The sequence below is a fragment of the Poeciliopsis prolifica genome, unplaced genomic scaffold, assembly GCF_027474105.1.
Source record: "Poeciliopsis prolifica strain line A6 unplaced genomic scaffold, Auburn_PproV2 SCAFFOLD054, whole genome shotgun sequence".
Classification (NCBI taxonomy): domain Eukaryota; kingdom Metazoa; phylum Chordata; class Actinopteri; order Cyprinodontiformes; family Poeciliidae; genus Poeciliopsis; species Poeciliopsis prolifica.
This window is the reverse complement of record NW_026562429.1, coordinates 1,263,639-1,288,164: the sequence shown is the minus strand read 5'-3', so window position 1 is coordinate 1,288,164 and position 24,526 is coordinate 1,263,639. Positions and strand designations below refer to the sequence as shown.

Here is a 24,526-nt window from a genome sequence, read left to right as displayed (position 1 = left end):
GCACAGATTTTCCCAGATATAAAGTTCTGTTGGGTTTCTGAGGAGAGCACTTGGAGGACGTTGTGGCGCCCTCCTGCCAAATTACCGAGAAACGATAATGACTAATTCTGAGCAGATGTGTGAGCAGGCTTAGAAAATTAAAAAAAAGCTAATATATGCAAATCACAGCTATTATTTGAAAGTGAAGGGGGAACAGACGTTCTCTCTGCATGTTCTTTAGTGTGATTGCTGGATTTCTGGTGACTGATCGGAGCGTTAGCGGCTCTGAAATCACGTGACCATCAGAGGAGGCGTCGCCAGGCGCACATCGGCGTCAACTATCTGGGAAGGCAAATGATCCTGAGAACACGGAGGATCCGTGGATGTGCCGGAGCTAATCGCTCGGCCCGACCCGACCCCCTGCCGAGCCGCTTCCTGGAGAAACTCCCACTGAGCAGCAGAGAAGCAGCAGCTGCATCCGACTGCAGGGAGATAAAGCTGCTGCACTGCGAAGCCTTTCCAAGCTAAACCTGCGTCTGATGCTGCAGAGATACAAGAAATTGCAAAAAAACATTACACTTACTACAGAAAACCAAAATATGCCGTAAAAGAAAGAAAAGAAACTTGGAAGCAATATTCATTAAGGGATATTATAAGTTATATTCCTGAATCATTCAGGCTGCAAACTACTTTGTATCAAAAGCTTACAGAGTATCTTCACAAAACTTTTAGGATATTTTCCCAAAACTCAGAGAACTTAAAGGAAAATTAATATTCAAAGTAAACATTTTGCTAAATTTTTACTAATATTTATAAAACAATGTTTAAAGAAAAACATGCAGCTGTTTTTTGACAATAACTTTATGTTTTCTGGTTTCTGGAAATCGTGACGTTTCAAAAACTTCCAGACTGTTATCTTACAATCCAAGGGGCATTGATTGGCAGCAGTAAGCCCCGCCTCCTGGCTCTGATTGGCTGGTTTTGGTTCTTCACATGGCAATAGCAGCTCACAGATTATGTCTCATACTGTTTTCATGTGGTGACAGTTAAATATGTAAAAAAACATATTTCTAATATTATACCTTTAAGTGTCTTCACAAAGTTAAACTATTGGTTTTTTGAGAGAGCGAACTTGCATTATTATGCCATTATCAATGTATTACTAGCAAAATGGTCTCAAAACAACAATATTATCATTTATCTCAATAATCACAGGATATATATTCATGCCTTCTAAGATCCAGATGAGGTTTAAGCTTCTCCCATTTAGGACGTGATGAATAGTTTTAATGTTGCTGTTGTTTAAACTCCTAATCCAGGAGTCAAACTTTCTCCCGGGCCGAGTCCGCTCCGTCCCTCAGGTCGTTAACTGCACCTTGTTTCTAAGTGAGCGTCCCAGTGGCGCTCAGCTCTCCACTCACCTCGCCAGCGCAGGACGCCGGATCGTTATGCACATCCCATCAGACGAGGAGGGCGATTAGTTTCTGCTCCTTCATCCTCCTCTTCGTCCTTCTGCAGCGGTGCAGATGCGGTGGGTCCTTTGAGGGCCCAGCTGTCCTGCCTGACTTGAGGCCAGATGATTAGGCGGCGATCCAGAGCGCAGCGCCCAGGTAAGCCGCCGCCGCCGCCGACAGCGCTGCGCCGCTCCGCTCCGACCGGGCCTATCAAGCAGAGACAGGAGACGGGATTGAGATCGAATGCTTCCTGCAAAGCTCCAAGTCCGGCTGAATCCTGAAGCAGAAAATCTGGGCTTCACCTGCAGCAGGAAGACGTTTGAACACGGCTAAGTGGGGAAACGAAGCTGCGACATTCAGCAGGATTTATCCAGGGAATACCTTCAACCCCCAAAAATCTAAACTTTAACTGTTTTGTTCTCTCTAATTAGCCTCTTTATTCGCTTCTCTCCAGCTGTGACCAAAAACCAAAAACTCATTATTCATCATCATGGCTGGAAACAGCCACATGACAGCCTGTTTAGAATAACAAATGAAAGAAACTCCAGTGACCTTGTTGTGTTTGTTGGAGACTAATAGCCAGGCCCCACAGTTCATTTTGATTTAAATATGCAAAAACACAACAACCGACCAAGAGTTTCTGCTCCACTTTATATTTCAAACATCTCAAAACACTTAAAATAGAACAAAACTTTCATTTCATTTAGATTTTTACGTCATTTACTCAAACATAAATAAGAATAGTTAAATTAACTACTAAAGAAATACAGACTTATAATATTTTACCAATGTTCATAGAAAAAGAAAAATCAGAAGATGTAGAAAGACCACTGGAGGTTAAAAAAAATTTCAACCAAAACTTCTGAGATTTTCAGATTAATCTCAGAAATTTTCTAGAAAAGAAAAACAAACAAGGAAAATTCAGAGTTTCAAATCAAATCAAAAACTTGATGATTTCTGATTTAAACCTTTTTATTTTGTAGTCTGTTCATCTACAGACATGAAGAACTTTTCTGATCCATTTCTCTGAAGAGAGGCAGAAGTTACTTTCTGAAGGATGAATTTTCTATGTTTCATATTTAATTCCTCTAATTCCTTTAGGCTGAAATTTGATTTGCATTAACACGGTTTTTCCTTTCTTTTCAGCTCGACCTCTGTGATCCTTTCATTTAAGGGTTATTGAAAAAGTGAAAAGAAGTGAACTTCAGCCTCGGCATTAGCCTGATGTCTCTGGAGAAGCTAAGGATCTCAGAAAGGCATCTTCTTGTGTTGAAATGATTGAATTAATGTATGCATAAAACACCCACATCACTGAGCGTAGAGGGAGAAGCTACAGGAGGAGCAGGACTCAAGGCTTCAATCCAAGGCTGTAATATAATAATGACAGAATAAATGTTTAACTTTTCGCTAAGATGCAACGAAAACAACAAAAAACAACTCAGTTTATTGCAAATCAAATACATTTAAGTGTAACTTTAATTTGGAAAAAAAGTAGATTTATTTTTGGGAGGACTGTAAGTGCATTTTTTATTTATTAATTTTTTAAATTGATGATTAACTCCAATTGTTTATGCTAAAATCAGACATTTTTTAAGTCAGTCATGCTAATTAAATGCAAGCGCAATTAGACTTGAAGCTGCAGAAGAACATAAACGTCACACAGCATCAGTCTGTTTACAGGAAGTTTATGGATCAGTTTTAGAGTTTATTCTGCATCATCACAAGATCATAAGACGAAAGAAAATAACCCTAACCCTAGCTTTGAGTTGTTTTTAGTTGTTTTGTTTTCAGAGACATGCGTGACGTAACAACTTGAAGCACTAGATGGAAAGCAGAAAGAGCAAAAGTGGTGCAAAGAAATCCAAAATTAAAAAGAGGAAGAAGTTCTGGAAACAAAAGCAACTAAGTGTATAAAAGTCTGTAACTTTTTCACCAAAACTATCTCACAGTTAGTTCCATCAAAAAACTACAAGTGGCATTGATTGAAAACATAAATAGTTGCATAATTTAAATATCTCTGTGACACGGTGCCTCATAACTTGGAAATGTTTTCTTAAATGTTCAATTTACTTTTGACAATTAACGTGGGAGATCCTTGTCTACAGTCAGGGATGTTAAAATCATAATTCAATGGCAAATTATTTCACTGTTTTTGTCTCTGTATTAAGTGGAACTGGAACCTTTTTAATCAATATTGACTGAAAACACGGTTTTATTAACGTTCACACACTGCAAAATGCAAAAACATAAAGTCTGTTTACATAGTAGTACAATTATAACAAGACTTTTTTACCATTTTTTATGCAAAATAAATATTTTTTCATAAATCTCAAGCAACTACTGACTTAAAACAAGCTTCTGTTTCTTGCAAAAAAGTTCCTTGTAAGTTAATTCTGTCTCATTTTTATATTTGCAGTTTTTGCAGTGAAGCTTCCTGTTTGTGTAGAAAATCTTGTTCATTTATATAGTTTGACATCATCGGTGTAGAAATAAAACTCGATCTAAAAAGTGCATCACGACGTCAGAATTGGCTCCAGCTCATTCGCTCCTTTTTTTGGTGACCTGACTCGTACTTGATATGCAGGGAAAGGAAGCAAATTGATGATTTCCATCCTGCCAGTCGTTCTCAGGAACATAAGCCGTGAATGAATGAGAAGATTTCAGTCAAAACGAGATTTTTGAGGTACAGTACAGCATGTGAAAAATGGTGCGGCCGCGCGCTGCCGCTCATATCTCACTTCCAAATTGAGTAATTTACAAAGGATATGGAAGAGCTGCCAGGCGCAGAATCAAACAGGATATTTAACAAGAAGATATGTGGGGAATAAATGCACCATCAGAGAACAATCCCATACATATTCAGCGTATTTACTGGGAGTGTATTGATCAGGCTGTCTGACCTGCTTCTCTTTGTGGCATGAAGCTCCACCCACAACCTTGTTAACAATAGAAATGAACGCACAGAAAAAGCTAAAAATATCAGCGGAAAAATTATTCCACCCCTCCTCCTCTGTGTTTGGATGGAGGGTAAAGTGCTCTGGAAATCACTGTAAACCAAGATGTTTACCCGTGAAGTATTGTTTGTATTGTTGAGTGTAAACGCGCGCGAGCTGAGGAAGGATGACTAAAAGGCCGTTTTCTGATTCATGCATAATCCTCGCCGCTACGCTCCTGTGCAGCGCGCGCTCCTCAAAAGGAGAATAAAACGTTGCAGGGTTTAACACAAATGCGTTTACGCGCCCTGAGGAAGCTGCTAACTATAAACAACCGCTGCTGTCTGCAGAGTCAGCACTTCTGCAGGCTGGAGCTAAAAACAATTAAATCATTACAGCTGCCTGCTGGTGGAAATTAATCCGTAATCATCCACCCTCAGTTGGCACTTTGGACCAAAAACTAAAAATTTTACCAACTATTTTTCTGTAGTTTCTACTGTGAATCAATTAATACACTGGAAATAAGACAAAACTAACTTTTTCAGCAACAGATGGGAGCTTTAAGTTTGAAAAGTTTCCACTGGATCTTACAGATTAAATTATCTGCTAGTGGAACAAATACATTTTATTAAAGAAGGAAAGGAAATAGACTGAAGTTAAAACAAGCTCCTACATTCTGCTGCAAACTTTGCAGGTTAGTTTTGTCTTAGTTGAGATATTTGCAGTAGAAACTGGAGAAAAATAGTTGTAAGATTTAGTTTTTGCAGTGCTGGTGATGTTGTAGCAGCAATGAAAGAAACATTTTTATTGTTTGGTTTTATTTATTTCAATTAATTTTCTGATGGATTATAAACTTTTACGTCTTTTAATTTAATTTGTGTTGTGGTTCTTGATTTCATTCAGCTACATCAGGAAAAAGGTAAAGAGCTCTTCTGACGGACATTTTGCTTTTATCACAGACTCAGCAACAGGAATATTAAATCAATTATTAGAAAGCTGGAGGTGATTTTTCATTTTTTTTAAGGAAGACAAAGGCGAGTTTCTGCACATGGGACGGCGAGCGCTCCAGGCCGTGTTCTTTATAAATATCCAGTGATATTTTAAAAGCTTCCCACAGGTTGATTGCTTGTTAAATGTCAAGAGAGAGACATCGTCTCAGGGGACCAAACACTTTTCCTCTTGAATTTATAATTACAATCAGCCTCTGTTCTTCACTCTGGAAATTGGCTATTTTTCTTCCAAAACAAAATGTGTGTAATTCCTCCTGAAACCAGATTTAACCCATTTGGTTTCATTATTGTCTGGTGACAAAATATAACTACAGTAATTCTAGTCATTTTCATCAGTGTAATGTTACATGAATCCAATATAAAAGTTTAAGCTTTTTCAAAATTTTGCTGCTGATCCAAAGTACAGCTTCAGTTCTGGGTTGCTAATCGTCGATAGAAGTATCGACGGTAATGTCCTTTCCATTCAGTTGTGAGTCTGAAAAATAAATATGTGCCAAGACCCCTTGAGGTCCTGCTTTAGTCCAATTAACCGAAGAGGAGGCCAGAAGCCGTGAACGGAGAAATAATTAAAACGGTCAGTGGGAAATGTAACGATTAGAGCAACAACATGTGATGACATAATAACGGTCATTAATCAAAACTCTGCACGGCTCATCAACCCAAGCCATGGATTTCATCAAGGCGGCCATTTTCCCATGAGAACCCAAGCCTACTTCCTGTCAAGTACTGGTAGAGTTGGTTCAATGCAAACACTGGATGGACATAATTAACCCAACATGTAGATTCCAGGTGTTTGTTTCAATATCTTCTTTACTTTTTGCACGGTAACACATTTTAACCGTTCGGCCATTTTGGTTTGGAAGAGTGAAAAAGTTCACTGCATTGCAAAAATACAAAATCTCACCAAGTATTTTTGGTCCAGCAGGCTGGAGATGAGGCCAAACTTACTTACAAGTAACTTTTCAGCAGGAAATGTGAGCCTGTTTTAAGTCAATAATTAATATTGATATTTTAAAAAGTACTAGTTTCATTGTCACATTTTTCATAAGTGAAATAATCTGCAAATAGAGCAAATACCTTTATAAATCAATAGCAAGCAGAACAAGCTCATATTTCTTGCTGAAAGGGCAGCAAGAAACTAAAACTGAGTTAGATTTCTCTTATTTTAAGTGAACTGAAATATTTGCACTCGAAACGAGACCAGAAATATTTGCTTAGATTTTGTGATTTATCTTATTTTTGTATTTATCTCTGGAATTAAACTGATTTATTGATTGATACAACCTCACATCACCCAACAAATGCAAATTGAGATAATTTCTTTATCTTTAATTATGCCAAACATATAAAATCTTCTTACAATTAGTATTTTTTTCCCTTTTCTGTTATTTTATACTAGAAAAAGCTCATCTATCCAGTGACTTTTTTTTTTTAGCAACTCTTGTTGCTAAAAAAATTGACATTTTTTTCTCTAAAGACATTTAACATTGTGAGTTAAATGTTTACCAACAAAAAAATCTAATAATTTGATCTTTCGTTTACAGTTGAGTTTAAAAAATATCCAGCTACTTCTGGTTTGACAATTTTGCCACCAAAAGTTTCAATAAAAACTACAACCTGATTTTGCACAAACTTTGAGGTTTAAAGGTCCGTGATGCTGTCAGGATGATGGTTTTACCAGCAGGGGGTATCCGGCAGGGATCCGATTAATATTATTAATTTATTCTGCAGGTAAGCGTGATGGATCTTTACAAACTCTAACAAAACTTTGAAAGTTCAAAGCTTAAAAATCTCCAGATCTCTGCATGAGTTGAGACAAGAGACTCTTTGGCAATCAGAGTTTTATTGTAAATCACTTGAAAGATCTGAATGTGAGGATTAATTCACTGTAATTTGAAAACATGATAAAAATGTCAGGAAAGTTTTTCCAGAATCTTGACGTCTCATTTTCTTACACTGATTTTACCTGAGACAGTCACATGTTGGGGTCTTTTTATCAAATATCTGCTTTTTTATGTTGTGAAGAAGGAAGTTTTACTCAGTGTTTCGTTTAAAGGTTTTCATGTCGTTTCCTTCAGTGGCGCCCCCACAGGTCAGGAGGGGAACAGCCTTTTCAGCGAGCCACAAATGTTGCAGCTTTGGTTCCAATTCAAACCAAATCTTCTGGACTATCAGTTGTGAAAACCCCTTCAAACTCATCTAAAAGTCTTTGGTTTTGCTCTGAGTAGCGTCTCTGAAGGTATTTTCTCCAATCAACCCCCCGAAACAAGAAGTAAGACTTCACAACATTTGATTATTCCTGCTCCTAATCAAGGCGGCGAGCCGTTCCTGCTATAATAACAGCGGAGCCCACTCCAGACGCGCTTGATGCGGACGCACGCTGTTATTAATTCGTCTAAAAACAGACCTCATCCAGAGGTGAGCGCCTTTGATAGTCAGCCTGCAGGACGGCGGCAGGCGCGTCAGAGTGCATCATGTCCAGCGTCCTGCGGAGAGGATCGGCGTCAGACGCCCAGCTGTAATGGCCTGTAATTAGAGAGCTGATTAGCAGAACTAACGACCCGGGAAGCGATCCCCTCTCTCATATCTCTGTCTTTGGGACGACGCTGCAGGGGTTTATGGGGGGCGGCGATGGCGACTGTTCTCGTTAACCGAGTGAACAGAAATCCAGGTGGATGGGAGGTGGAGGTGGCGTTCTGTATGCAGCGCCGGGCGCCGCAGGCCACAGGGTAATAGGTGGCTCTGGGCGCATCAGATGGAGAATAACAGTGGTGATTATCTTCTCTACCTCCTTGAAGTAATAGATGAAAGCCTCACCATCATGTAATAGGCTACTTAAGTCTGTCAAGGCAGGAGAAATTTTCAGCCTGAATGTACTCGCCCGGCTGCTTTCTCCCATTTTTTGTGGTTAAATATACTTTGTCTGAATGACCCTGATCATCAGACGCTCTCTTCCTTCTCTGACATGATAATCATAAAAAAAAAACAACAACAGAAAAACACACAGGAAATGTGCTTTTAGTTCCCTTCAGGCTAAATCCCAGCAATCAGGAGTCATTTAGGATATGCCAGGCGGGAATAATCACAGTGATATCCACACTATGACATCACTAATGAGGCGGAAGAGAGGGACAAACCCCGAGGTGAACGAGCCGGATAAACGGGTTTGTTCTGCTCAGAGACGGCATGGCGGATGTTTTCCGCAAATCACTTAGCATCAAAGCTGCAATTCTGTAGGAGAGGAGGCTAGTTGTTAGCAGTAATGACAGCCTGCGCAGTGCCAGGCAAAACTAATCGCACCCCGATGAAACAACAACGCTTTTCTGTCACAATGAAATCACAAACTACTTTATTTCAATAGGATCTAATGAGATAAATTAGCGAAAAGTTTCATGTTTCTTCTTCAAGTTAAATTCAGTTCATGTTGTTTTCTGCTAAAACAGATTTATGTTTGTGTCTCTATGGTTTTAAAAATATCAGTAAATGTGTCGAACCGCTTCCGACCTCTAAAACGTAGCTATTAAAAGATAAATAATTTGTGTTGATATTTCTGTAAGGAGATTTTGGTTGGGATATAGTTTTGTCCTAACTGGAATTAAAGTCTCCGTTGTTTTGTGCAAAAATCCATTCAGGGACCATAAACAGCCCCCAGACCTCAGATTGGACACCCTATTGGACTAAACGGTGCAGAAATCAAATAACAATCAACTCAAACTTCATCATCCTGCAGCTTCTGCACGAAACGTTGCTGTAAATCAACACATCCCACCGAGGCGCCATTTCTTTTTAACTAAGAACCGCGCTCTACCAGACACAACCTATTATCCCGTTATTGGCTCAGGCGGGGCTGTTAGCGGGTGAAAATGTGTCCCCAGGAGTCATTTCTTTTCTCTGGATTTTCTCCATCACAGCTTGTTTTCCCAACAAGGCCTGGGTGGAAGTAATCTTCAGTACTACAGTTGAAACTGAGGGGTTCCCCGATCAGATCCAACACCTGAACCAAATAGTTTCATTAACTCCTCGGCATGTTAGCAGGTTCTACAGGGAGCAACTAATGAGTGTGATTCAGGTGTACTGAAGTAGAAAAGCACAAAAACATGGCAGTGTGTAACCGCCGAATTATATTTTAATCTTTAACAACAGACTGACCCTCACACTCTTCATGGCAGACGTCAAAACTCTGGTAAAACTTGCAAAACACAGACAGTTGGTGGCTTTATATGCTTTTATTTTGTTGATTTGATAGGGTCAACTGCAAGTGCAGACAAAGATGCAAACAATTTTATTGTTAAAGCTTTTACTGAGGAAAGCAGATGGCAACAGAAAGACTAGCTTTTTACAGAGTTAGATTAATGTTCATATAAATCATAAGTTACTAAGATACAATCAAATATTCCTTTATCGATGTAAATAGAGAGAATTGAAATAAAGTTAAATAGTTTTACCCGTTTTTCTAAACAAGCTACTACTACATTAAAAACTTACTTAATTGATAACTAGGATCATTTAAATGTTTGTATGATTAGACAAAATGTTTCATTATTTTGTAAAGTCCCATAAGCTGATGTGTGGTGAACCAGCCCAAAATACGCTAATAGTTAGCTGCTAGCTAGCGGGGGAACTAGCATGCTAGCACCAAATGCTAACAGTAAAACAGTTATTAACTCAGAATATTGTTAGATATTGTTGACAATAATATGATGGATGTTAACAATTTAAAATCTAATTGTTTTTCTATTATGCTACATTAATTTTATAATATTAAAAAGCATCTTTAAGTACTCAGAAAAGTGCTGCACATAAATTATTTTTATTGCTGTTATTGTTCTGTGTTAATCTAAAACATATAATCCTAATAAAATGAAATTTGTGGTTTATTATGTGACAAATTGTTTAAAAAATGAAGAGACTTTAGAAAGGTGCTGTATGAAAAAGGGTGTAAAACATTTTCTAATAACTATTATTCTCTGTAAAATGGTAATTTATGCATAACATTTTATTGCCTCTGCAGTTTCTCAGAATTTATTACTAAACTTGGGTTTGTTTTAGTATTTTCATCCAGAATATGGAAGCTTTCATCAAGGTGTAAGAAATAATTTAAAGAAATATGGTTCCACAAGGCTCCACATCACAACAACCTGGGTTTAAAATGCAGTTTTTCCACTTTGGTGAGTGTCATTGTGGGGGGAAAATGCTTGCCTTTTGCTCCAGGACAAAGAGAACCAGCATCAACCGCCCACAACGACTCCAGAACCACATGCAGTAAAGCACGTCGCTGTGTGAAATAAGGCATGCGTCTCCGGCTGACACGCTACCGAGCTACAACAGTCAGGTATTACAGCCTGCGGACAAATCAGACTGATGTTTGTTATGGCTCCCTACAAAGAGCATTTTAAAGAGGCGAGAAGGCTTTCAGTTTTCAGTAAATTTTACATATATTGTCAAGCTTTACTTTAGTTTTAATGTTTATACAAATCTACGTACCTGTGATGACTGTATGGTCACGGTAAAAAGATTTTTCCCAGAGAAAAATGCTGTTTTTGATCAGTTTACAGCGACATATCTCCATTTCTAGTAACTGCATAGTAATTTTAGGTTATACTTATTCTTTATTTACTAAATTGTTGACTGAATATACTTTGGGGAACAGAAATTACTGTTAATTTTGCAGCATCTTGATGTTGCTCAAGAATTTGGGGAAAATATTCTGTGGATTAATACCAAAATCTCACAAATACTTGGGTCATCCAGCAAAGACAACAATTCAAAATGAGTAAATATCTTAGTACACTTAAAATAAGACGAAACTTTTCACCAAGATATCAGAGCTTGTTTTAAGCCAATAATTTCTTAATATAGATGAAAAAGATTTAGTTCAACTGGCAGATTATTCCACTTACAACATGGGAAAATATCTTGGTACAAGTGAAATTATCAGCCAATAAAACTAGAACTTTTACTGTCTTAAAAAAGCTCTTATTTCTTGAAGAAAAGTTACTTTTAAGTTAGTTTTGTCTTATTTCACATATACCAAGATGTTTACACAAGAAAATAGACCAAAAACACTTGGTAAGATTCAGGTTTTTGCAGTGCAACTGCTTAAAAAAAGGAATTCAATTCAGGTTTTAGGATGGCCTAGTCAAAGTATGGGCTTAAATCTAAAATAAATATGTTGACAGTCACAAGAAACCCTGCTAGTTGTCGTTAAATTAAAAATGATTTTCATACTGGTGCAGGTTTTTCCGTTAATTAAATGCAACTATCACATAGAAACAGATGTTTGATGATCTGAAACATTTAAATGTAATAAATTAAATTTAAAAAAACACCAGAAGAAATTTGATACTTTTCCAGCAGGTACTTTGAAGCTCATCCATTGCACAAATGATGCCCATTAAGTATCAGAAACCTCATTTTATACATCACCTGTTATTAGCTTTTATTCAGCTGCAGGATAATCAACATGGACAATAATAGGCATGAAAAGCATAAATCATCTCTAATGTCATAATCTGGCATTAAGGCCTTGTTATCTTCTATTGTAAGCCAGTGACTGCTGCTGTGCATCATTATATGTGACAATTATAAGAATTAAACTCAACATAAGGATGGTAATTTGTGAAACTGTGGCTCGTTTGGTGAACACCACCGGCCTCTCTCAGAAGTATGTAATCCAGACAGAGGAAAAGCCATTAGAGGAAACTTTGATCGACCTGCTCTGTGAATCATATGAGTGTTTTCACCACGGCTGACGAGAGGCAGGGAAACGGCGGAGCGGAGCGGCGAGGCGCGGACAAGACGACCGCAGAGGTAAAAACAGATTCATCCTGAGTCCAGAAACAAAGAGGAAGAGACGCCACCTTTTTTACCGTGTTGCGTTTTCAAAATAAAGCTAATTTTGTCTGTTACTCCAGGTGAAAGATCCACCTGGTAAAATTATTTTCAGGCCACTTCCAAGTACCTAACATTTTTTCCCCCCTTTTTCTGTTTTGTTTAAAAATAAATCTTCTTGACAAATCCAAAACAGCCACAGATGAAACAAAGTGCTGCACTTGGCCTCAAGCTACAAACGCAGCAAGAAACGAAAGGATTAACCACCAAAACACCTGGAAAAACAAACGAGGTCAAAATAATTCTCACTGGATTTAAAAGCTAAAAAGTAAGTTTTTTTCCACACCTGATTGTCCGGTAGGTTCGGTTGGGAACAAAAGTTCCAACATTTGTTACATTTCCCTCTGGTGCGGTTCACGTTCACACTGGACTGAGTTAAACCTTAACAAACCTGTATCCCTCCTCACCAGCAGAGGCGCTGCACTAAGAACCACTAAACAAAACGACACAAAAACCTGTGAAAAAGACATTGGTTGCAACTTCCTTTGCAATGAAATGTAAACAAAATTGGAGTAGCGTCAGATTTTAGTGGTTGGAGGATTTCTGCTTCATCATTGGTCATTTCTCCTGCTAGTGCTGGTCTGACGTGTTTGTTTTGGTTGTATTTACCCAGAATGCCCTATGCTATAGTCCACTTCCTGCTTTTGGAGCCGGATCTGGTCCGCTTGGTGTTCACATATGAATTCAAACAGCACCAGAGTTCACTTTATCGAACTGAGACCAAAAGTTAAGATTTTCAGAGTTTTGTTACGCATTCACACAACAACCAAATGACTTCAGTTGGATTAAAGGTGACTAAACATAACACTTCTATTTACCATTTAGTATAGCACATTTAAGTATTGTGAGCTTTATAATTTCAGACTAAATCTGCTATTTTCTGCGCATCTTTTATTCTGCAACTACTAGCAGATTATCAGTAGATTATTCTACTGGTAATTTGCAGAAAACAGGAAAGTATGGGGACATTTTTACTGACATTTAAAAAGGAAAACAATATTTTCAAACTTCAATAAAAGTGATCTAAAATAAATTCATGTTGATGTCACTGTTTCCTTCTCTGTGAATTTACTCATTACTCTGACACGTTGAGTTATATTAAAATGTGATTTAGCCACGTTTTGTCGCTTGGTTTGTGGACAGTGACGAAAATAGCTGCGTATTTTTTTAATTGCATTTGGGCTGAAATGTGCATCCCTGTGAATAATGAAATGTTTTCGCCCACAGTGAAACGGTAATGAGAGCAAAAACTTGCTGTGACTAAATTCAAAAGATGAATTAGTGCCAATTAAGTTCCTCCAAAAGCCGGAGATTCCCTGACGAGTGGGACGTCTCCAGGTCAGACCACCGCTGTGCAAAATTCAAGAATTAAATGAGATTCACACACAGGTAAAAGTTCAACTGAGGAAAGTTTGAACATTTAATATGTTTGTAAATCACAATACCTCCTGGAATCAAATGTTTTTTCATAATGTTTCCCTCCGAATGCACTGAAGCCATTCAGATAAATTGATAATGGAACAGGAAGGACTGATGTTTCATTATTTTAATTTCTTTATCGGTCGCCTCAAGCACAGTCAAATTGCATTTATTTGTGGCCAGATGAGATTGTTACACAAATAAATCTAACCGTTTTATTACATGGTCTGCTGGGAATTAAATTATGAACTGAAAATGTGCTCCATGAGATCATCGTCATCATCATCGGAATATGAAATCAATAAATCATAAAGCTCTTCTAAAGCAGTAATTTCATGCTGCATTGTGTCAACGGTGTCAATTACAACAAAGCAGGAATTGATCTTTAAGTTTCCAGCACATAAAAAGATATGAACCAAGGAATTACAAACCTATAAGGGTTACAGGATGAGTAACCAGTATTTTATGTTGATATCCTGGATTTTATGAAGAATTTATTTTAATAAAATTTCTGAAAACTAAACAGCCTACAATGTTTTTACATCTGAATTCAATTTTTCTCATAGTTATTAAAACAACTAACACAAGGTCAAGGCAGCCTGCAAAAACAAGATATTCCTCACATTAGAGAGCAGAAAAATAAGCAAAAAATTGCAAAAACACTAAATATTACCAAGAACTTTGATCTAGTTTCTAGTGCAAATATCCACATACACTTGAAATAAAAAAAAATAACTTAAAAGTAACATTTCAGCAAGATACAGGAGCTTATTTTAAGTCAATAGTTTCTAAACTTCATTTTATAAAGTGCTAGTTCCACAGACAGATGAATTCACTTATAATAAAACATTTTTATTCAATATTCAGAAATTAATGGCTTGAATTAAGTTTCTATGTCTTGCTGAAAGATTATCTGCAAGTTACTTTTGTCTTGTTTCAAATATTCTAAGATATTTGCAGTAGAAACTTCATAAAAACACTTGTTAGTATTTTGCTTTTTGCTGTAAACATGATTTTAGTTGATTTCAATCAGGGACAAATTCTCCAGTGGAGTATAAACACTCATATTTTTATTGCATAACTACATTGTGAAGGAATGTGACAACAGCAGCATTTCAACCTACCTTCTTTCTTTTTTAATTGGACTTTTGAGAGCTGTGCAAACATTTTCCCATGGTCCTGGTCTTCAGAGTCAAGGACTTATTTTCCTCATCTCCGTGTTTTAATATCACCAATGGATTTAGAAGATGACTCAAGTTCAATGGCAAACTAATCCTTCAACCTTCCCTTTTTTATTCCCTGCTTGTCTGGAGAGTAAAAACTATTTTCTGTTCTGGCTTTTGATTAGACGCAACCAAAGGGATGTTGAACAAATTGAAGACCTGATTCTTTTCCAAGTCCCTCATTTGGCAAAAAATACTCTGCCTTCACTTTATACCCAGCTGCAAATCAACCAGAGAAGCAAAGAGTTAGGAGATGAAAAACAAATTAAGGCGTGACAGTCGTGTTTTTCTTTCTGTCAAATGTCACAGTGAGCATGTTATTTTTTTAGAGATGGCGGCGAATGCTGGATTTGAAAAAGGAGGAGGAGGAGAAGGAGGAGTGCTTTATCTCTGCAAATCTAAACACGAATCAAAATGAATACCTCGGAGCACATTCACCATAAATACGCTCTGACGCCAAGTAGCAAAATTATCATGCAGGAAAATATGCTCCATTTTGTCTGAAATTGCACTGAAGGGACTCAAAATGACAGACTTTCTTAGACGGAGACAAGTTTATCTCAACGGACAGAAAACATCATTCTGATGGTTTGCATTTATTCTTAAAGATTGTAAGTTTGTAGTTGCAGGAAAACGAATCTCAGCACCTTGAAAATGTGTCCTAAATAACATAGAATAGTTAAAATTTGGTTGTCTTTAAAATAACTTTTAGTGCATGTTGTTAGTTTTATTAAATTATTCTGTGCCACATTGAAAAAACAAATCCAACATTTTTGGTCTAGTTTCTAGTACACTTAGGATAAGACAAAACTTACCAATAGATAACGTTTCAGCAAGATATGGGAGATTGTTTTAAGTCAATAATTGCCAAATATTGATGAAAAAGTTCTAGTTCCATCAGGAGATTGGAAAAATATCTTGTCATATTAATCTGCCAGTGGAACGAGAACGTTTTCATCGATAATTGGGAATTATTGACGTAAAGCAAACTCTTATTTTCGTAATCAAACTGAGTCTGCAGGACTATCAGGTGGAAAAGCATCCTAAATGTTTGCCAGGAAATAGTTGGATGTTTTTTAGTGCTTTTACTGTTTCTAGAAACCATAGAAGCACAAATGAAAGTACTAAATAAATGCAAAAAAGTAAATTTTACATAACACATCCATAATAATCAACTATCTTTAAAAATAGTATAATTTACTACTGTAGATTGATGCATTCTGAAGAAATGCATCAATCAGAATGACATATAAGTTGTAGAAAATGAAATACAAAAAGTAAAAAGAACTGCAGGAAGAAGCGGCATTATGCCTGAGAGCTTCTTCCCTCAGAGGGAATATACGGAGTAAAACCATCCAGATTTGATAAGTACTTTCCATCGCAGCAGCAGAGCTGTGTGACCCTCTCAGCTCCAATTACACATCAAGCCTCTTGCTGAGAATCCCACCCAGCTCACCTAAGATGTTATGTTTGATCTTCATTGGCTCAGTGAGAAATGTTTGTCCCTGGAGGGCCTTCCTCCATCTTTGCTAATTACCCCTTGTCTTCATCTCACATTCCAGAAAGGCTCGTATCTCCTCGAGTGGAGACGAGGAGAACAAAAGTCTGAATGTTGACGTGAGCAAATGTTTCCCAAGTTTCACCTGCTGCCTCTAAACTGGCTACTCTGCTTTGTTTTCAACACTCTGTCCCGAAAAAATAAAAACTGAAAGAAATGTTACTTTTTTATTTCTAAAGAGTAGAAGTAAAAATAAAACATCTTATTGTTACTTGTATTTAAGTTGTAAAGGCTACTAATGTCCCTGCAGATCCCTCATATGCTGGACATGAACTGTTTAAACTGATTTTCACTTTTCACTTTCAATTCAGCTATAAATATGAAAAATTTGTAATATTTCTGCTTTAAATCAGGAACAAGCTGAAACCTTAATGTTCTCTGAATCTGGGTGGATTTACACTGCAAAAACACATTTTTGGTCGGGTTTTTAGTGCAAAATGTGCTTGTACTAAAATTAAGACAAAATTAACTTAGAAGTAACTTACAGTAAATTATAGGTAGTTGTAAGTCAATAATTGAAAAGTAATAATTGCAGAATCTTTCAATTAAAACATGTGAGAAATGCCTTTTTATAGGTGTACTAATCTCTAGCCTCAAAAAATAGGGCATTCAGACAATTTGAGATTTTGCAGTGCATGTTTTGTGAACTTTAATTTTTATTTTTATTTTCTAATGATTTGGATAAATTCTCAGGATTTCAAGAAAAACTAAATTTTCCTGCTTAAAAACTTAAGTCCAGTTTGCTTGCTTGGTGATTTGAACGGTTAATTCGGTGAAGTAAAAATGTTGCTAACATTTTTTGCCGGAGTTCAAAGGTCCTGCACTCGATTGGATTGTAAAGTATAAAATGTTCTGGCTAGAATCCACACTGTTCTCTCAACAGAAACAACTTTCTTGGTGCTGGTGGAATATATTGCCTTAAATTTCAGAACCGACACCGTTCTCGTTTCAATGATGCAGAGCCATTCCTCACATAGTTCCAGGAATTACTTTACGAAAATCGCCTTTTTGTTCTGCAAACTCGAGCCTTTAGGTTCTTAATCATTAACCTGGATGCTGCACTGAATTGGTTCTGTTCTGGTGAATATTCATGACACATAGCTCAGTTTATATACGTAGTTTTCAGGTAGAAACAGGCCTGCTGTGTTTTATGATCGAACTGGACCCACTTCAAGTCCTGAACATGAAGATACAGTAAATTTGTGTTCAGTCGGCTGCTGTAAACTTTTATTCTCTCCATCTCCAGAGCGAGATTCACAGTTAATTATTTCAGTTTTTTTTCTGCTTCTTCTTTCGGTTCACCAAAAAGAAATAAATTACCTCTTTGGGCTGTAAACTTTGAACAAACCTGAGCCTTCAGGCTGCAAAGCCTCACCCTGGAGACTCTGGTGGATTTGTTATCTGCTGTGAATTTCTATTCTTCCAGTTCATGTGTATCAGAGTTTCTACGCAGTGTGGACGTTTTCCAGGTCTGGATAACTGGGAAAAATAATAATACGGAAAAAGTTTGAATTTCCACACTTCATTATGTTATATATGAAGAATAAGAAGCATTTTAGATTGAATTAAAGTTAGATATTTTGGTTTTAAATCATTTTAGCTTTTATGTTATTAACAAATAAATCAGTCTACTACTCTAAAAGCAATATGTTTAAAGTGTTTTTTGGCACAAGTGGCCGTTACTGAACAGTATATTAACAGACATAAATATGGAGCAAACAGGTTCACATAAAGATAAAAGTACATAAATAATATAAAAACCATAATTAAGAATAAAGTACTGTTCAATAAAAAAAAGACTATATTGAAATATTTTGCAAATCAACATACTCTGATTCAAAGAATGTGCAACTGATTTAAAAAATAAAAACATTTTTGATATATTAATAATTTATCAAAAAGAAAAAAAAAACGTCTTCTTTGTTGTTTTTGCCAGTAGTAAGATTTATCATGTGACTCGTGAGATGCAAAAAAAAAATATTTCAAAAGTTAGGTTAATCAAATTTATGTTCGTAATTTTAATTTGCACAATTTTATGGTTAATGGAATCGCAGCTATAGATGATAATGGGTTTAAATTTGTCTAGTTTCCAAACAAAGGCTGAAATGTCTCTTTACCTCAGTGCTGAATAAAACGTTTGGAAACATAGATATCCTAGGAGTTTTGCTGTATTAATAAATTAATTCAATAATTTGCAGTTTAGCCTAAATTGTGGATTTTTCAGGTGAATTTGACTAAAAATGATCCTATTTTTTATGTAGCATATCTAAAATATTCACCCTGGAAACTGAAAATAAGATGTCACCCAAAAGCTGACACGTGATTGGTTGGAGTTTCCAAAACAGCCAATCCAGAAAGGCCATGAGTTTTCACTGGCACTGATTGGCTTTTCCAAGACAAGGAAGACCTTGAATATTTGCTTCTGTGTTTCCTGATGGATATTGGGTGAATAAATTAATGAAATAGTTAGTAGAAGTGTTTTAAAGACGGTCTCAGCAAACTGAAAATGAAAAATTTAAATAAACTCCAGCCATTTCTTTGAAATGCAGAATTTAATTTAATTTGAATACCTTTTCATACAAACAGTGACCCAAACATTATTCCCATGAAATTAGGAAAACAATTTCTGGTGACCTCCAGTAGGAAACGATTACGGAGAGAAAGATACCAGATAATAAAAAATATATAAAAGATTTTGAAATGTCTTCCAAAATTGCCTTCATGTCTTTCTTTATTATCAATTTATTTTGAATAGTTTAATATTCCAGTGTAATTAAAGGTGCAGTACGTAACTTTTATAAAAAAAATATATTTTTACATTTGTTAAAACTGTCACCATGTTTAGAAGACAAATAATCTATGAAAAGATCGATTTCACCTCCTCCATGAGCTGTTAACTGAAGAAATGCATCAAAAACAACCAATCAGAGTCAGGAGGCGGGTCTTAGCGTTGTCAGTCATCCTCGTGAATGTGCTGCTACATGTCCTAATGGCTGAGAAACAACTTACCATTACAGAGGCACCGTATACATGCTGTCATGCTAGCTAGCCTTGGCAGGATATACAATCACCCCCTCGCTGAAGCGAGGGGGTGATTGGCAGCGCCAAGACCCGCCTCTTGGCTCTGATTGGTTGTTTCTCCTCAGGACTGGGAGAAGACAGGTCCCTCATTTTTTCAGTTATTTTCTTGTAAATTATCACGACAACTTTAACAAAAACGTAAAAAAAAGATTTTTATAAAAGTTACATACATTTAACAATAAACATTAAATCAATTAATTGGCTAAAAAATAAAAGCAAGCTCAATAATTTGGTTTATAATTTTTCTCTTTTCTCTCTTTCTACCAAAAACTGGATGATAAAAATTTTCAGTCTGGAGTTTTAGTCTCAACTCGCTATAGTTCTAAGGATAATTTAGTTTTACACTTTGTTTCTGTAGTTATGTTGATTTATTTTGGGTATTTAAGTTGTAAATGTTTTCTCAAAGATGGTCTCAAAAAATAAATATCGTTTATCGCGATAATTTCTGAGGCAATTTATCACCCAGAAAAATGTGTTGTTGTGCATTCACATTCAAAACTTCAATTAGCCAAACATCATGAAGACTTTGACTCTCCAAGCTCCGTATCATCAGATATTTGCTTCTAATGCCTCCTGTGAAAAGATCAACTTGCATAATCCCACTGGTGCGGCTTATTCTTAGTATTCATCGCAGGTTGGATATGCTCTGCTAACCATGAGTCTGACAGCTTTATTATGAAAATTTTCTTTCATCTCTTTTTAGAGAGCTAATTTTATTAATGAGCCTTTGGCTGGGTAATAATTGACAACTGCCAAAGACCAGGTGTTTTCCTGCATTTGAATTTCAAAACGGCGCTGGATAGATGTTTGCTTAGTGCGTGTATTCAAATGCTGAGTGTGTCAAGATGAAGGACCAGTTCTGGCACCAGCTGCCTGGCACCACTGACACCCCGATTACAGCACCGGGGGCGACGGGTCGGCCGAACCGCTCCGGGTTAGCATGTTCTGACGGTAAATACCCGAGCCGGATCAGGACTTTGTTCAGTTTGGAAAGAAGCAATGCGGATAAATAATGGGGTGTGAGGAGACGGTGAGACGGCTGGCTGCTTTTGCTCTCATCTTTTCCCTGACAGCTCTGTGGTTGCGCCACTTTTCTTCTTTTAAGGCTGTAGCCTGCAGAGGGACAATTAAAAACAGCCCATGCTCTCTTCTAGACTCGCCGGATGATTATGGAATACTGATGAGAGGTGAAACCCGGCCGATCCGAACAGCAGAGTCCTGCATTGATTTGTTTCTGACTGGATGCAAAAGCCTCCAGAAACTGTGTGAAAACACACAGACTGATGAGCAGGAGGACTGGGGGAAATATAAAAAATAAAGTTCAGGGAGGTTTTAGTCCTGGAAGCAAAACGGGACACATTATGGGATTCCTACACTTGAATTTCCCAACGGTTTTACCGCTACTTGCTGTTTATATGACATGTTTTCATTAGAACTGAGAACAAACTCTGCAAAAGTCGACATTCAGTAGCTGAAATCAGTATCTGTTTATTAAACCTCTGAGAATTGATTAGAGCCTAAACTTTGACGTTTTGGTTCTTTAAAGGGGCAGTATGATGTCAAATCCACTTTTTGAGCTTTACATCATGTTGTATTATTATTCTTACATCCAAAACAAACCTGAGTTGCTTTGATAAGAGTGTCTGAACACCCAGTTCCTCCAGACTAGCGGACGCAGCATGTTTTCAATAAACTTTAGAAATAAGCTCATTTCTAAAAATTATAAATGAAAATGAAATCTTTTTTTTTTTTTTTTGTATCACATGAGTCACGAAATTACCAACCGAATGTTTCCACTGGCGAAAACAACAAAAACGATGACAGGAAGTGATAAGAGGATGATGGTGCTGGAAGCTTTTTATTGATTCGTTGCGAGCGCAAACTTATTGACGTCTGATTTTAATTGCATTTCTCATTTAATGCAAACACGGCAGTTGCATAATTGTGGTTATTGTCGGAATACTGGAGAATATTTGTAATGGAAGCTAAATTAACATCAATTCCTGAAACTTTTGGAACTGCCTTGTAGCTGAAATGTGCTGTACAATAAACTTTGATTGATTAGTTGATTGACTGACCAGTTAATTGTTCAGTGTTGAATTATCTTCCTGCTCAGGGTTTGCTTGGAAGCTTTATTCCTCAAATTAACAGGGTTTTGTTACTTTGGGACACTAAATTGTGGCAAAAGGGAAATTTCCAAAAACTCAACCAGCTTTAGAAACTTTCTTGACTTTCCTTCCAGCTCGTTCCTCTCATTCCCTTTTTCTTCCCAACAAACTTTGGGAACTTTGTGAGCCTTGGCCTGTCTCACTCCGCATGAGCCCAGACAGAATGGGCTCGTCAAAAAACAAACAAAAACTGTCGTTGGACTTCAGCTGCTCTGGATTTACAGTAAACCCTTCATCCAGTTACACATGGAAACCTCGTCAGCTTGAGAAACTTTTCAGATTTCAACTTCTGTTTATCAAAACCAATTAACCGGAGGGGAGCTGTCCTGATTTGGTCATTGAACAAATGTCTCCATTGTTGTTTTTAATGATATGCATTTCATCTAATCTACACAGAAGCACAAGAGTGTCGTGCTGATTACGATTGATCCTAAAAGTAATTGGCAGGCTGCTTGCCAAAGCAGGGAATTAATCTAATGTTTCGGAGCGATGATGAATCAAAAGCATTCAGGATATAAATCACAAGAGGCCCAACAAACAAATGAGAGACTGTAATTATCAAGAGGGCTTTGCTTTGTAGCTTCACCTAAGAAAACAGAAGTGAAAGAAAGACGATAGCGCTCGTTGACGATGCAGTCTCAGCAGACCGCCAGGCTGTTTGCAGAAGTCGATGCCTCGCAATTACTTTTCAGCGTCAACCACAATCGACTCAACACTCCAGGCGAGGCAGCAGATTACAGGCGACTGCTGAGAGGCGAGAGCAGGACGGTTGCTGGTTCATCATGGAACCACAGAGACATCGAAGGCCCTTAAGCAAGGCAACAAATGTGGTAGAAAAGCTGCGACAGAGAATTCGGGTCGGGGTAAAAAAGGAAAAAAAAGAAATAAAGAAATTAAATTGAGATTAAACTCATAATATTACGTGAATGAAGTCAAAATATTATGAGAATATAGTTGTACAAGAATAAAATCACAGCGGTAATACAAGGATAACATAAATATCACAAAATGTAACAAAATAACACAAGAATGAAGTCATTATTTCAAGAGTAGTCATAATGTTACCAGAAAAAAGCCATAGTAGTAATATACCAATAAAGTCATTATATTTTGGTAATAAAGTCATGATATTACCAGTATAAAGATTATTATCAGTAGAAGGATGCAGCCTGCTACTAATAATCTGATGTATTAACAGATTAAGCATTTACTTATTTGTAAAAGCAATATAACTTCACAAGATGCTCAAATTCCTCATTTGACCAGTTGCAAACCTGCTTTTTCATTTTGGAGTTCTGATAAAATCACAACTTTACTCTCATTCCCTCTAGAGGCCATAGAGAGAAACAAAATCAACCTAATCGAAACTGAGTTGCTAATCTGGGTGACAAATAATCCTCCAAAGTTTATCAAGCTGTTTCTACTGGCGAAGACGACGACAGGAAGTGTCACCAAACTTCATGTTTGGTGAAGTTGGACCTGAACCAAACCGGAGACACGAGTTGGAGAGCAACATGGTGGGTTTGGTTCATAAAAACAAAACTCACAGCAACAATAAGTCCAGACTTTATCATTCCTGCTTACAGCTGTGCCTCCTACACTGTCGACCGTCAGTACACTGATCTGACACAAGGCTAACCTTTAGCACAGCTTCCGCATAGTTTTATCATTAAAAATGGAAATGAAGCAAATTTTAAAGCTTGCTGTTCAGACTGATGGTTACTTTTTTAATGCCCTGCAGAAACCAAATGTCTGATCTGTCCAGAAAACATTATTCCAAAAGTCCTGGCCTGCGTGAATTTCTTAGAGAACATAAAATATTTGTTGTGAACAGGGATGTAATTTCATCTTAACATCAGCAAGAGTCTTCCAAAGGTCGAATAGTGACGTTTTATGGTTTCTGAAGACTCTTTTTAGCCTCTTGTTCTGCTTTTAGGGCAAACTTACCATCTACAGTCTGCATTGTTTGGTTTTGGTAGATATTTAAAATATATTTTGGTGAAATCTTGCTTTGGAAATTCTCATTTTCTTATTCTGCTGGGGTCTTATGATAATTTGACAGTAGAACAACCCAAGATGAGGAGACAAACAAAAACCCTGCATTTCATTTGCGGATTAAAATTCATTCTTGATCCAAGACCACATTATCTACGTTCCATGGTGACATTTTAATAAAAGGGTCATGAATTTGTAGCTAATTGGAGCCGTTTCTCGTATGGCCCTGCAGCAGTAAAATGTGACTCCTTGGAAACAAACCAATAATTGATAGTTAAAAGAAACAGTGAAAACAGCGTCTTTGTCCTCGATCACGCAGACAAAGGTCAACAGGAACACGTCTGATGATTTTGTATCTCCGTTTGCCATTTTTTGGCATAATCACAGCCATTTTTCAGAGGTTGCATTTTCTCTGAAGAGTCATCATCAGTCGTAGAATGCAAATTAGATTTCTCTGAATGAATGTAAAAATCAAACAAAATAATTTTTGAATCCCATTACAATCATGGCTGGCAAATCAAGAATATTTAGGCAGACAAAGGCTTCAAAACAAGCGTTTTGATTGATGAGATGCAGTTTGATCTTTACCAACATGATTTGCTAACGGTAGAAAATTTCCCTTAAATGTACGTTTGTGGGGACATTTCTGAGCCAATGGCTGAAAACATTGGCTGATATTTGGCTGTGAATCGGGAGGGGGCAAATAGGAAAAGATGAGGCGAAAGGAAGAAAAGCCAAATGAGGATGGCAGCCAACGCTTTCATGTCCCTCCAGTCCTCTCCTTCGCATAAGGGTTTACTCAGAGAAATCTGCTG

The 24,526-nt window shown here is 37.1% G+C and overlaps 1 long non-coding RNA gene across 1 annotated transcript in view; it reads right to left on the bottom strand.

The window, feature by feature from the left end:
* Positions 1–1,455: 1,455 nt before the first annotated feature.
* The window catches only part of LOC129378910 (uncharacterized), a 154,684-nt gene continuing 131,613 nt past the window's right edge, over positions 1,456–24,526 (bottom strand). Inside the window, exon 4 of the long non-coding RNA XR_008608109.1 lies at positions 1,456–1,640. This is a non-coding gene — a long non-coding RNA (uncharacterized LOC129378910). The remainder of the gene's footprint in view (positions 1,641–24,526) is intronic.